Consider the following 13376-nt stretch of genomic DNA (forward strand, 5'->3'; position numbering starts at 1 on the left):
TTTATAAGAATGAAAATTGTGTTTTGTTTCCTTGATTTGTTGGCAAGTTAAACGCATTTATGGTCTGTTAAGTTTTTTTATATCATTCCCAAACAAGATAATAATAAAATAACTTAATTTCAAGCTTAATAAGAACCATTGCATGTTAACATTTTACCAAAAAATTTTGAAGTGGGATAACTGGGCACAGATGCTGAGTGGAGATTGCAAAACAATATGATATTATTGTTCTGTGTCAGGTTCTAAAAATGTCAAGGATTTACATTAAAAAGCATCCAGATAAGAATTACACTGTAAATGATGTGTGAAGGGCAGTGAATGATGTTATAAATCCAATTAAAAATATAGGGAAGCAAGAGTGGCTTACGGTGTCCCTTGTGAATGCTAGAGATCCGTTTGTGATTCATCGCCTCTATAGTGAACTAAATAATTTCTATGAAATGTATGCACTAAAAGATGACCAAAAATCGTACTTTGTCTGCAATTGTGACAAGTCTGGGTTTAGCTGTGATCCCGTCCAGGATAAGAGCTCTTGGGAAGCAGGGAAAGCTACTGATTAAGGTGTCTGGTGGGTCGTGTAGGAAATCAACAACTTTAATAGCCTACATTACTACAGATTGCAACTTGCCACCATTGATCATGTACAGGGGTGGTGCAGTATAATGCCTATCCAAGGTAACTTTTTGCTGCTTCAACGAGTGGGTGGATGGAGGAGCTTCAGTTTCATCAGTGGTTCTCACACACAAAAATGTCATAACAAATCACCAGTTATCCAGCCAGAGTGCTGTTTTGATATTTGACAGGGATGCTAGCCATGCCAGTCTATGATTTCATAAACAGCAAATGGGTAAAATAGAGCAATGTTTGCAATAATAATAATAATAATAGTAATAATAGTGGTGGTAGTAGTAGTAGTAGTAGTAGTAGTAGTAGTTGGTGAACATCCTTGGTCAAATTTTGTCAACTGCACCAACATCTGAAAACATTAACCATGGATTCCTACTGCTGGATTTTTTTCCAGATTTATTTGACTGTAAGGATTTATAAAATACAGACATTTTCTTCATAGCACACAGTCTGCCTCTCCCAGCATTTCATTTGTCAATTCGCTGGAAACATCACTGTTGGGCAGACCCCATCTGCCTCCTTCGCCCATTCATGATGTAGGGCTAGCTCATGTAATAGTTCAACCTATCAAAGACATGTCCGTTTTCAATTCTAAAAATCTTGTAGATTTGTTCTGCAAAACTGTCTAAAATGGCAAGAAATCAGCTTCCACTCACACCATAAGAAAAATCAATCCTAATTTTCAACATCTTCAGTATGGAAAAGTGTTAACAAATACAAAAGTTTTATGCCACCTGGGAGAAGATGAAGAGGAGGAACAGGGAAAAAAAGAGGATTAAGACCAATAAGAAGAGAAAAATAGAACCGAGTGACGACTGAAGTTAAGGAGCAGTTGCCAGTGTTTGATTATGAACTTGAAGTTTTTGACACAGATGATTGGGATCAGGTTGATTATTCTATCCTAACTCAGTCTTCAGTTAAAACAGGACTCTTTGTAATGGTCAGAATTCTTTCTGGGAAAGGAAAATTTGTCAACTACACCTATGCAGCTTTGATGCAGGAAATAAAAAGTTAAGGGCTTCAAACCTGTGAACTGAAATAAGTCAATACTTCAAGCACAGCAAGAAGGTATACTTGAAATGATTTAGCTGTTTTACCAGTACCATCTCTCCAAAAATGTTAATACCAGATTAAATTCATTTTCAAAATTACATTGATTTCTTCGAGGGCTATCCACATATTTTTGTGTTTTGTTTATGTATGTTGACAAGGATTATGTTACCTACTCCTCAGTTTTAATTTTATTTGATAAAAATACTGTTATAATCATTCAGGAAGATGTTCATAAGTCAGAGAACAATATTGGTTTACAGTTACTCATGCTGATAATCCATGCCCAGTCGACACTTTGTGACCGGGATTCTGTCTGCTCCTGACCTAATGGAGTAAATCTGAACACATGAGATAAATGTAAACTTATTATTGTATCATTTAGAATCAACTGATTAATGAATCCAAGAGCAGATTTTGTGTTTCAGACCTGTTATGTCTTAAAACTGCAAAAATACCCTGTTTAAATTTACAAAACTAATACTTACTTCAAGTCAGAGTCAAAATTTTTCAAAATCATTTCCCTTTCCCATGCCCGAGACTTGACACTTGTTTCAACTAAATTAATGAAAGTTCTGGACAAAATTTCAATTCCCAAGAACAAAACTGTCATATGTGGAGACATAAATATAAACAAATATCATAGATAAAAGCAGCAGCAGTCTCTCAAACATCGTTCATAGCTTTGGCATGTCTTGGTTGGCCAACAGTGCAACAAGGATAACAAAAACTGTAGGATCACTAATTGATATTGATCACATTGTTACAGATATACACAGGGAACACTATGTGGTTCATGTAAAAGATCTGGGACTGTATGATCATTTATGTCAATTTAGGCCCACCATACTGCAGGTCTAAAAAAGATATCCTTCAAAACACAAAATTCAGGTTTGTCAAGTTATTAAACCAAATCCAGGATGAAATATATACAGAAAAATGCAGATGTAAATTTGTCCCAGGTTCTGTATGATATTTAAACTAAACTTTGAATAGTTATTTTCAAAAGTATCTACACCGATAGGAATATCCAGTGAAATGAAGTAGATAACAGAAGGTATAAGAAAGACCATAAAATATCTCTGTTCCATAAGATAAACCCACAGTGATCCAGAGTTTCTAAACTATTATCAAAGATACAAAAAGATTTATGGGAAGAAAATAGTAGCTAATGACAAAACAGGAGCAAATACTCAGGATAAAAAGCAAAATAGTGCAGAAGATTGCAAACCAAGAAACAGGAACAAAGAAACTAAATCACAATAATTTACTCATACAATTACAATGGTATGTTGATAAATGATCCATAGAAAATAACAAATTTTGGGAATGAATGGTTTTAAGGTACAGCAGAAATAACACCAAAATGAGAATTCACAAAATTAAATATTGTCCCCGTAAAAAAATTGTGTGGCTAGCACAATGATGTAACCTCCCAGAGAGTATGAGGTCAGGAAAACAGTATAAAAATTATAAAATAAGAAGGCAGCAAGCATAGGTGAAGGGCTAGCCTGTGAATATAAAGAATCTATTGGCAGTATACAAGCCTCTTTAACTGGTATAATCTTCTTCTGTAGTGGTCAATCCAAGGATTGGTTTGCAACAGCTACAATGGCAGCTTGTCTCCATTCTGTGCGTCTTTCAGCTTTTCTCTTCATTTCTTTATAGGTGTTACATCCCACATCTTTCACGATTTGATCCATGTACCTCAGTCGTGGTTTTCCTCTTGGTCTTTTTCCCTCGACATATCCCTCTACGATTGTGTTCAGAAGTCCTTTGTCTTAATAGATGGCCAACTGGTGTAATACACAGTGCAAAAAAAGTAACACTTTTTCAAAACCTCATGACTGTCTCCCATCGCAAAGTATAAGTTTGCAGTATGACTCAAAGGTGCCTACAACCTTCCTTTGTTGTGGTACAAAAGCGTGGTACCATGTGACAACACTCTTGGATCCAGTGACAAATATATATATATATATATATATATATATATATATATATATATATATATATATTAAAAAAACAAAGATGAAATGACTTACCAAACGAAAGCGCTGGCAGTTCGATAGACACACAAAATTCAAGCTTTCGCAACCAACGATTGCTTCGTCAGGAAAGAGGGAAGGAGAGGGAAAGACAAAAGGATGTGGGTTTTAAGGGAGAGGGTAAGGAGTCATTCCAATCCCGGGAGCAGAAAGACTTACCTTAGGGGGAAAAAGGGACAGGTATACACCGCACACACACACATATCCATCCGCACATACACAGACACAAGCAGAAATGTCTGCATGCCTAAACATGCCTTGGTGCACGGCCAGCACATCTTGGCACAGTGTTACACCGTCCGGGTTATCTGGATACTTCCCACTAACACCAACCTGTCAGAACTCCGGAGATGGGAACTTGCCCTTCAGTATATCCTCTCTTCTCGTTATCCACCAGGCCTCAACCTCCATTAATTTCAAGTTGCCGCCGCTCATACTTCACCTGTCATTCAACAACATCTTTGCCTCTGTACTTCCGCCTCGACTGACATCTCTGCCCAAACTCTTTGCCTTTACAAATGTGTGCTTGTGTCTGTGTATGTGCGGTTGGATATGTGTGTGTGTGCGAGTGTATACCTGTCCTTTTTTCCCCCCAAGGTAAGTCCTTCCGCTCCCGGGATTGGAATGACTCCTTACCCTCTCCCTTAAAACCCACATCTTTTCGTCTTTCCCTCTCCTTCCCTCTTTCCTGATGAAGCAACCGTTGGTTGTGAAAGCTAGAATTTTGTGTGTATGTTTGTGTTTGTTTGTGTGTGTCTATCGACCTACCAGCGCTTTCAGTTGGTAAGCCACATCATCTTTGTTTTTAGATATATTTTTCCCATGTGGAATGTTCTGCTTGTGTCTGTATGTGTGGATGGATATGTGCGTGTGTGCTAGTGTATACCTGTCCTTTTTTCCCCCTAAGGTAAGTCTTTCCGCTCCCGGGATTGGAATGACTCCTTACCCTCTCCCTTAAAACCCACTTCCTTCCGTCTTCCCCTCTCCTTCCCTCTTTCCTAATGAGGCAACAGTTTGTTGCGAAAGCTTGAATTTTGTGTGTATGTTTGTGTTTGTTTGTGTATCTATCGACCTGCCAGCGCTTTTGTTCGGTAAGTCACCTCATCTTTGTTTTTATATATAATTTTTCCCACGTGGAATGTTTCCTTCCATTATATATATAATAGAGGGAAACATTCCACGCGGGAAAAATATATTTAAAAACAAAGATGATGATGATGATGATGATGAAGATGATGTGACTTACCATAAGTCTGTTTGTGTTTCTATCGACCTGCCAGCGCTTCCATGGTAAGTCACATCATCTTTGTTTTTATATATAACTGGATCCAAGAGTGTTGTCACATGGTACCACACTTGTGTACCACAACAAAGGAAGGTTGTAGGCACCTTTGAGTCATACTGCAAAAAAAAAAAAAAAAAAAATAAAAATAAAAAAAATATATTACGAAAGCGCTGGCAGGTCGATAGAAACACACAAACAAACACGTACATACACACAAAATTCTAGCTTTCTCAACCAATGGTTGCTTCGTCAGGAAAGAGGGAAGGAGAGGGAAAGACGAAAGGACGTGGGTTTTAAGGGAGAGGGTAAGGAGTCATTCCAATCCTGGGAGCGGAAAGACTTACCTTAGGGGGAAAAAAGGACAGGTATACACTCTCTCGCGCGCACACACACACACACACACACACACACACACACACACACACACACACACACACATATCCATCCGCATATACATAGACACAAGCAGACATTTGTAAAGGCAAAGAGTTTGGGCAGAGATGTCAGTCGAGGCGGAAGTACAGAGGCAAAGATGTTGTTGAAAGACAGGTGAGGTATGAGTGGCAGCAACTTGAAATTAGCGGAGGTTGAGGCTTGGCAGATAACGAGAAGAGAGGATATACTGAAGGGCAAGTTCCCATCTCCGGAGTTCTGACAAGTTGGTGTTAGTGGGAAGTATCCAGATAACCTGGACGGTGTAACACTGTGCCAAGATGTGCTGGCCGTACACCAAGGCATGTTTAGCCACAGGGTAATCCTCATTACCAACAAACACTGTCTGCCTGTGTCCATTCATGCGAATGGACAGTTTGTTGCTGGTTATTCCCACATAGAAAGCTTCACAGAGTAGGCAGGTCAGTTGGTAAACCACGTGGGTGCTTTCACACGTGGCTCTGCCTTTGATCGTGTACCCATTCCGGGTTACAGGACTGGAGTAGGTGATGGTGGGAGGGTGCATTGGACAGGTTTTACTCTGGGGGCGGTTACAAGTGTAGGAGCCAGAGGGTAAGGAAGTTGGTTTGGGTATTTCATAGGGATGAACTAAGAGGTTACGAAGGTTAGGTGGACGGCGGAAAGACACTCTTGGTGGAGTGGGGAGGATTTCATGAAGGATGGATCTCATTTCAGGGCAGGATTCGAGGAAGTCGTATCCCTGCTGGAGAGCCACATTCAGAGTCTGATCCAGTCCCGGAAAGTATCCTGTCACAAGTGGGGCACTTTTGTGGTTCTTCTGTGGGAGGTTCTGGGTTTGAGGGGATGAGGAAGTGGCTCTGGTTATTTGCTTCTGCACCAGGTCGGGAGGGTAGTTGTGGGATGTGAAAGCTGTTTTCAGGTTGTTGGTGTAATGGTTCAGGGTTTCCGGACTAGAGCAGATTCGTTTGCCACGAAGACCTAGGCTATAGGGAAGGGACCGTTTGATGTGGAATGGGTGGCAGCTGTCATAATGGAGGTACTGTTGCTTGTTGGTGGGTTTGATGTGGACGGACGTGTGAAGCTGGCCATTGGACAGATGGAGGTCAACGTCAAGGAAAGTGGCATGGGATTTGGAATAGGACCAGGTGAATCTGATGGAACCAAAGGCGTTGAGGTTGGAGAGGAAATTCTGGAGTTCTTCTTCACTGTGAGTCCAGATCATGAAGATGTCATCAATAAATCTGTACCAAACTTTGGGTTGGCAGGCCTGGGTAACCAAGAAGGCTTCCTCTAAGTGACCCATGAATAGGTTGGCGTACAAGGGGGCCATCCTGGTACCCATGGTTGTTCCCTTTAATTGTTGGTATGTCTGGCCTTCAAAAGCGAAGAAGTTGTGGGTCAGGATGAAGCTGGCTAAAGTAATGAGGAAAGAGGTTTTAGGTAGGGTGACAGGTGATCGGCGTGAAAGGAAGCGCTCCATCGCAGCGAGGCCCTGGACGTGTGGAATATTTGTGTATAAGGAAGTGGCATCAATGGTTACAAGGATGGTTTCCCCGGGTAATAGATTGGGTAAGGATTCCAGGCGTTTGAGAAAGTGGTTGGTGTCTTTGATGAAGGATGGGAGACTGCATGTAATGGGTTGAAGGTGTTGATCTACGTAGGCAGAGATACGTTCTGTGGGGGCTTGGTAACCAGCTACAATGGGGCGGCCGGGATGATTGGGTTTGTGAATTTTAGGAAGAAGGTAGAAGGTAGGGGTGCGGGGTGTCGGTGGGGTCAGGAGGTTGATGGAGTCAGGTGAAAGGTTTTGTAGGGGGCCTAAGTTTCTGAGGATTCCTTGAAGCTCCGCCTGGACATCAGGAATGGGATTACCTTGGCAAACTTTGTATGTGGTGTTGTCTGAAAGCTGACGCAGTCCCTCAGCCACATACTCCCGACGATCAAGTACCACGGTTGTGGAACCCTTGTCTGCCGGAAGAATGACGATGGATCGGTCAGCCTTCAGATCACGGATAGCTTGGGCTTCAGCAGTGGTGATGTTGGGAGTAAGATTAAGGTTTCTTAAGGAGGATTGAGAAGCAAGGCTGGAAGTCAGAAATTCCTGAAAGGTTTGGAGAGGGTGATTTTGAGGAAGAGGAGGTGGGTCCCGCTGTGACGGAGGATGGAACTGTTCCAGGCAGGGTTCAATTTGGATAGTGTCTTGGGGAGTTGGATCATTAGGAGTAGGATTAGGATCATTTTTCTTCATGGCAAAGTGATATTTCCAGCAGAGAGTACTAGTGTAGGACAGTAAAACTTTGACGAGGGCTGTTTGGTTGAATCTGGGAGTGGGGCTGAAGGTGAGGCCTTTGGATAGGACAGAGGTTTCGGATTGGGAGAGAGGTTTGGAGGAAAGGTTAACTACTGAATTGGGGTGTTGTGGTTCCAGATTGTGTTGATTGGAATTTTGAGGTTTTGGAGGGAGTGGAGCTGGAAGTGGGAGATTGAGTAGATGGGAGAGACTGGGTTTGTGTGCAGTGAGAGGAGGTTGAGGTTTGCTGGAAAGGTTGTGAAGGGTGAGTGAGTTGCCTTTCCGGAGGTGGGAAACCAGGAGATGAGATAATTTTTTGAGGTGGAGGGTGGCATGCTCTTCTAATTTGCGGTTGGCCTGTAGGAGGATGCTTTGAACAGCCGGTGTGGATGTGGGAGAGGAAAGATTGAGGACTTTTATTAAGGATAGGAGGTGACGGGTGTGTTCATTGGCTGAGTTGATGTGTAGGTGAAGGATTAGGTGGGTGAGGCCAATGGATTGTTCAGTTTGGAACTGGTATAGGGACTGATGGAAAGAAGGGTTACAGGCAGAGATGGGAACTTTAAGTGTGAGGCCTTTGGGGGTAATGCCAAATGTCAGACAAGCCTGAGAAAATAAAATATGGGAGCATAATCTGGCTAGGGCGAAGACATGTTTGCGGAGAGAATGTAAATAAAACTTAATGGGGTCTTTGCGGGGGTGTTGTGAGGGTAACATGGTATTAGAAGGTGGAAAGTGTAACATGAGGCTGAAATGAAAATGAAAAAAAGTATATATATATATGGGGAGAGATAAAGGTGAACTAGAAAGCAACTGGAGATCCGGTGTGAAAAAAGGCGTAAAAGTGTTGGTTGTGTTGATCCTGTGGTGAACTTGGGTTGGTAGACAACGATGTGCATAAAGGTTAGGTGGTTGTGTTGCCGCCAAAACACGTTAAAGGGTGGAGAAATTCGGGAAAATTTCGAAAAAACTACGTGTAAATGTATTAAAAGGAGTGGTTTTGTGGTGGCAGATTATGAGAATGAGGCTAACAATTGTCTGACGAAGAAATAATGACGTTAAAACCTGTGGGAAGCGGCTAAAAAAGATCAATAATGTGTGAAAAAACGGAAATGGAAATAAAGCGAAAGTTATTAGAACTAGCCGAAATGGTTGTTTAATAGGTGAAAGGTACTGTTTGTGAACTAGAAACGGTGGATTTTATAGCGGCGGTAGTGTTGAAAGCGGAAAAAAAATAATAAATTTTTTTTTTTGGTTATGGTTTGGAAGTGGGTTACGTATTATTGAGTATATATAGGCGGGATAAAATTGTATTGTATGTAGATTACGGTAAAAAGGAGAAGGTGAATACAAAGTGAACCTACTGGCAAAAAAAAGAAAGACAAAATAAGATGACAGAAAAGATTTCGAAATGCAACAGTGACAATAACAAACGTGATTGTTGGGTTCAAATTAATGATATGAATATAATAGAGGGAAACATTCCACGCGGGAAAAATATATTTAAAAACAAAGATGGTGTGACTTACCATACGAAAGCGCTGGCAGGTCGATAGAAACACAAACATACACACAAAATTCTAGTTTTCGCAACCAATGGTTGCTTTGTCAGGAAAGAGGGAAGGAGAGGGAAAGACGAAAGGATGTGGGTTTTAAGGGAGAGGGTACGGAGTCATTCCAATCCCAGGAGCGGAAAGACTTACCTTGGGGGGGAAAAAAGGACAGGTATACACACACACACACACACACACACACACACACACACACACACACACACATATCCATCCGCACATACACAGACACAAGCAGACATTTGTAAAGGCAAAGAATTTGGGCAGAGATGTCAGTCGAGGCGGAAGTACAGAGGCAACAAACAAAGTACAGAGCAACAAACTGTCCATTCGCATGAATGGACACAGGCAGACAGTGTTTGTTGGTAATGAGGATCACCCTGTGGCTAAACATGCCTTGGTGCACGGTCAGCACATCTTGGCACAGTGTTACACCGTCCGGGTTATCTGGATACTTCCCACTAACACCAACTTGTCAGAACTCCGGAGATGGGAACTTGCCCTTCAGTATATCCTCTCTTCTCGTTATCTGCCAAGCCTCAACCTCCGCTAATTTCAAGTTGCCGCCGCTCATACCTCACCTGTCTTTCAACAACATATTTGCATATTTGCCTCTGTACTTCCGCCTCGACTGACATCTCTGCCCAAACTCTTTGCCTTTACAAATGTGTGCTTGTGTCTGTGTATGTGCAGATGGATATGTGTGTGTGTGCGAGTGTATACCTGTCCTTTTTTCCCCCTAAGGTAAGTCTTTCCACTCCCGGGATTGGAATGACTCCTTACGCTCTCCCTTGAAACCCACATCCTTTCGTCTTTCCCTCTCCTTCCCTCTTTCCTGACGATGCAACCATTGGTTGCGAAAGCTAGAATTTTGTGTGTATGTATGTGTTTCTATCGACCTGCCAGCGCTTTCGTATGGTAAGTCACATCAACTTTGTTTTTTTATATATATATATATATATATATATATATATATATATATATATATATATATATATATATATATATATATATATATATATATATATATTTTATAATGTTAGGTGTAAGGTGGGTTAATGATGTCACATTGGTATCAAATTTCACCAAAAGTCTGCCCAAAACCATCATGGACACATCACATGATGGAAAGAGGTTGTCACACCCCCTGTTACCTACATTTTGCCCCTCCTTTTGAGGCCTTTGCAATGGAGATCAGAACTGCAACACCCAGCATTGAAATCGTGTAGTTTTCTCATGGGTGACCAAGAAAAAAGTTTCAGACACACCGCCTCTCACATTCGAGACAAGAAGCCCTCAGGAGATGGCATAAAGGGTGTTAACGGTACTATCCCTTCCCTTGGGGTGTTGAATCCCGATGTATTTTTCAGTCAGGGCAGGCAACTCCATCTAATGGGTGTAGAAGGTGTTGCCTCCCTTCAGGCATTGTCTGGTTAGGATTGTCTGCTTTAGCACCTGAGAGCAGGCAACCCAAATGACATGCTTTATACATTTTTGACATGCTCAACAAAGGTGTGTGGGTCACACTGAGTGTTGCCAACCTGGGAGGTGTTAGAGGGACCCTTCGCTATGTTATTCGCACGCCTGACAATGTTGCAACCCTGTATGTTACAGGAGACATGAAAAGCATAAATACTCTTTGCTGCTCTGGGTCTCATTCAGATTTCGTCGAATGGTTTGAACCATCCCTAGAGATTCCACCATGTACACCAGAGCAAAAACTGGGGTTGCGTTACACTCCAGAGGGGTCAGATCATGTTCAATGGGGTTGCAATATCACAGTGTCTTTAAAATAGGGTTGAATTGTCAGGATGGGGGAGGAAGTGGTGTTAGTAGTGTCGAACACTGTCAAGAACATCATCCTGTTGCTCATCGACACTGACCTTTAGTTTTTGATCACCAAATGTGTGGAGGCTTTTTGTATCAATTTAGAGTGGTGGTGTGTTTGGAAGAAAGCTGCATGATTTCAATCCTGGGTGTCACAGTTCTGGTCTCCATCATGGAAGCATCAAAAGAAGAGGTGAAATGTGGGTAAGAGGGTTTGTGATGACCTTCCCATGGGGTGACACGTCCATGGTGGTGTTAGGCAGAATTGTGGTGAAAGTTGGTACCAATGTGACATCATTAACGCACCTTACACCTAACATAAACCTATGGGCTGCGGCCTTTTTTTGCATCTGTTGACACCTTTATATCTGTAGGGTCACTGAAGTAGAGGAAGGTAGCAGGAGTCTTATGCGTCGAAATGGAAGACAGTTACGGGATTTTGAAAAAAAATGATACTTTTTTTTGTAGTGTATATGAGTTGGTAAAAGCCTAGATCAGGGTCATTGGCATATTTAAGTGTTTTGTGCTGCATTGTTGTCAGTGCTTGAAATGAGGTGTTATGAAAGGAAAGGGGGTGTTTCAGCTGTTGTGTCTACATAGCCATTGAGAGGCCAGTGATCACATCAGTATATCACGAATCTCCAAAATTGTAACACATTCAGAAGAAAGAGATAAATATTTTGACAATGAATCTTATTGATTTAAGTTTTAGCTATGCTGCTAGGTCCCGACTTAACCACAATCTTGTAATTTGTGGCATACTTGGAAAAAGAGTCTAAAAGTATCATCCCATGGCTACATGAAACTGATGTGTTACGAACCTAAGTGCAATATAGAAACACTGCCATGACTGCCGCTGGCTCTGATATAGGTTTTAGCCATTTGAGTCTTACAGCTGAGGTAACTTTCCAAGTATCAGAAACAGGCAAGGGCTCTGTCTGTAACAAATGAAGGTGATGTAAAATATATAGAAAATAACATGTCCTTTTCTCTCCCTTTATCATTCTCAACAATGATAAAATCCGTGGTGAAAGACAGCGTAATAAATTACTTGAATAATGAACACTTAAATCTTTCTGTATTAGCTCTGTCTTCTCTTATTCCATTAGAACTATCATTTCTCACCATGTAGGTTGGTGACAAGAAAATATTTTCTTATTGAGAGGAGAAAGTTAGTGGTAGAAATTTTGTGAAAAGATCTTACTGCAACGAAAAATGCCTTTGTTTCAATGACTGCCCCTTCAACTTGCTTATCACATCCATGTCACTCTCTCCCCTATTAAGTGATAATACAAAATGAGCTGCCTGCTTTGGACTATTTTGACGGCCTCAGTTGATCCTATATGGTAAGGATCCCACACTGCTCAGCAGCACTCGAGCAGAGGATGGATGAGTGTACTGTAGTCAGTGTCTTTAGTAGATCTGTTACATCTTCTGAGTGTTCTGCCAATAAAACACAGACTTTGGTTCACCTCCTCCCCAACATTATATATATGACCGTTCCAATTTAAGTTGTTCGTAATTGTAATTCCAAGGTTTGTAGTTGAATTGACAGCCTTAATGGATATTTTTCTATACTTATGTGGATGATTTCACACTTCCTTATTTAGAAACAATTGCCACTTCTTGCACCATACCGATATTGTATCTATGTCATTTTGCAATGGTTTTGATCTTCTGATGATTTTCGATGTTGATAAATGACAGCATCATCTGTAAACAATCTAAGAGGGCTGCTCAGAGTGTCTCCTAAATCATTTATATTGATCAGGAAAAGTGGAGGGAGACCTGTAGTATTTCCTTGGGAAATGCCAGATATCACTTCTGTTTTGCTCTATGGTTTTCCCTAAATTACTATGTACTGTGACTTTTTTGACAGGAAATCATGTATTGGATCGCACAACTGAAATGGTACTCTGTAGGCATGCAGTTTGATGAGAAGTCTCTTGTGAGGCATGGTGTCAGAAGCATTCTGCAAATCTAGAAATATGGAATCAGTTTGAGATCCCCTGTCAGTAGCACTTGTTACTTCGTACGAATAAGGAGCTAGTTGTGGTTCACAAGAATGATATTTTCTGAATCTGTGCTACTGTGTCAGTAGAGCATTACCTTCGAAGTAATTCAATTTTACACACAGTATACATTCCAAGAACACAATATGCATTCCAGAAGCCTATTGCAATTTGAAGTCAGTGATATGGGTCTGTAATTCATAATTACTCTGATTTTCTATCTTGAGTAGGTACTGATGTGAACTGTGCAACTTT

At 41.2% G+C, this 13376-nt stretch overlaps 1 protein-coding gene across 1 annotated transcript in view; it reads left to right on the forward strand.

Moving 5' to 3' along the window:
• Positions 1-13376, forward strand: part of LOC124787617 (bridging integrator 3-like) — a 59530-nt gene that overhangs the window by 9132 nt on the left and 37022 nt on the right. The gene's annotated exons all lie outside the window — the stretch shown is intronic.

Source organism: Schistocerca piceifrons, chromosome 3 (genome assembly GCF_021461385.2).
Source record: "Schistocerca piceifrons isolate TAMUIC-IGC-003096 chromosome 3, iqSchPice1.1, whole genome shotgun sequence".
Taxonomy (NCBI): domain Eukaryota; kingdom Metazoa; phylum Arthropoda; class Insecta; order Orthoptera; family Acrididae; genus Schistocerca; species Schistocerca piceifrons.